Below are 1,847 nucleotides of genomic sequence, written 5' to 3' on the forward strand. Positions count from 1 at the left end.
CTAACCCAAAATGGGTTAGTTCATAGCTAAATCAACAACACGAACAAAAGAAACAAAAAACCCAATGTTCAACATAATGAAAAAAAGAGAAAAGACAAGAAATCTCCCAAAGATGACGAATCCACTGGTTTCAACCTCGAATCTTCACTCTTTTCAATCAAAGTTCGCCCAAATTAAACCTAAGAGAATGAAAATAGCTGCTCTCTCTCTAAAAACGAACTCTCTTACAAAAATGACTAAGTTTTTCTTTTATACTTAGCCCAAAAACCTAGGAAAATGCCTAAATGAAACTGTGCGCTTTTGGAATTTGCAGACTTCGCCGCGGCGAGGAATTGAATTAATCCCTCGTGCGCAACTCTCTTCGCCACAGTAAACCTTCATTTGGAATTCTGAATTTATAGAATTGCCCTCTGCTTGCTTCTTTGCTTGAATCTTCGATCTTCGTCACTCTCCTCATGGAAACAAGCTTCATAGTGCATCCACGCTGCTTCAGAACTTTCCAAACTTCTGAGATCCGCTCACTTCTGAGTCCAAAAACTCCAATTCGCTCCTTATTTGCAAAAAATGTCCATTTTAGCATGAAACACAAAATATAAAGAATTGAGTAGCAATTCAGGTCAAAATGAACTAAGAAGTATATGAAATCCGACTAAAAAGTCTAATAAAAATAGTATAATCCATGGATTATCAAAGTACAGATTGTTCTGTTGCCTCTGATTTCCTGCCAAGTAGTTAACCTGTTCTGATGATGATGAAGTTAAAGCAAACGTGTTCCCAACTTGACATTCATTGCTCATGTGGTTACCTGCACAAAAATCACAAGTTAATTGAGGTGCTTGAATAGAGTTCACTTGCATACCTCCCAATTGCTTCTGAAGTGCAGTAAGTTGGGTGAAATGGCTGTGTATGCATCAACTTCATGTAGACCCATAGATTTCTTCGATTGTATCCTTTCATCTGGTCTTTGATAATTATTGCTTGCCAAAACTTCAAGCAACTCATGAGCTTCTTTAGGTGTCTTGTTTTGCAATGCTCCTCCTGATGCTGCATCCACCATCGTTTGCACATTAACCATCAATCCATTATAAAATGTTTGGACTTGCATCCAAACTGGCAAACCATGCTGTGGACAACTCCTCAATAGTTTCTTGTATCTTTCCCAAGCCTCATATAATGATTCAGACTCTTCTTGTAGAAATGATGCGATATCATTTCTTATCTTCGCAAATTTTGCTGGAGGAAAGAATTTGGTCAGGAACTTCTATGCTAATTCATTCTATGTAGTGATCGTTCCTGGTGGTAGTGCCATTAACCATCCCTTTGCTTTATCCCTTAATGAAAAAGGGAACAATCTCAATATGATGGCATCATCTGACACTCCATTTGACTTGAAGGTATCGCAGATCTCTAAAAAGTTTGCAATGTGCAGATTTGGATCTTCCTTCGAATCTCCCTTAAACTGTACCGACTGCTGGATCATTTGGATGATTGCCAGCTTTATTTCGAAGTTGTTGGCTTGCATTGCTGGTCTAGTTATACTTGACCCACTGCCATCAACCATGGGAACTGAGAATGCCCTCAATGTTCTATTTTCTGCCATTTTAACAACTATGGCCTCTCGTTCTCTTCTCTCTCTGTTAAGTGTTCTTGCGATTCTTTCAATCTCTGGATCAACAGGAACCACTGGCTGACGTCTAGCTCTTCGCATAAACTACACAAAAAGAGAGAAAAAGTGAGATCACAAGCTAACAAACAAGAACAATAAAATTAACCAATAAACAATTTAACAAAAATAAAACTCCAATCTAACTACACACGAAAAATTCAATGTTAACACAAAAATCAAT

At 37.9% G+C, this 1,847-nt stretch overlaps 1 non-coding gene across 1 annotated transcript; it reads left to right on the forward strand.

Moving 5' to 3' along the window:
* The first annotated feature begins 1,115 nt into the window (after positions 1-1,115).
* On the forward strand, positions 1,116-1,222 carry LOC116110876. The gene has a single exon (XR_004124980.1). It is a non-coding gene; the product is annotated as a small nucleolar RNA R71 (small nucleolar RNA).
* The last annotated feature ends 625 nt before the right edge of the window (positions 1,223-1,847 follow it).

The sequence above is a fragment of the Pistacia vera genome, unplaced genomic scaffold (assembly GCF_008641045.1).
Source record: "Pistacia vera cultivar Batoury unplaced genomic scaffold, PisVer_v2 Contig617, whole genome shotgun sequence".
In the NCBI taxonomy this organism is placed as follows: Eukaryota; Viridiplantae; Streptophyta; class Magnoliopsida; order Sapindales; family Anacardiaceae; genus Pistacia; species Pistacia vera.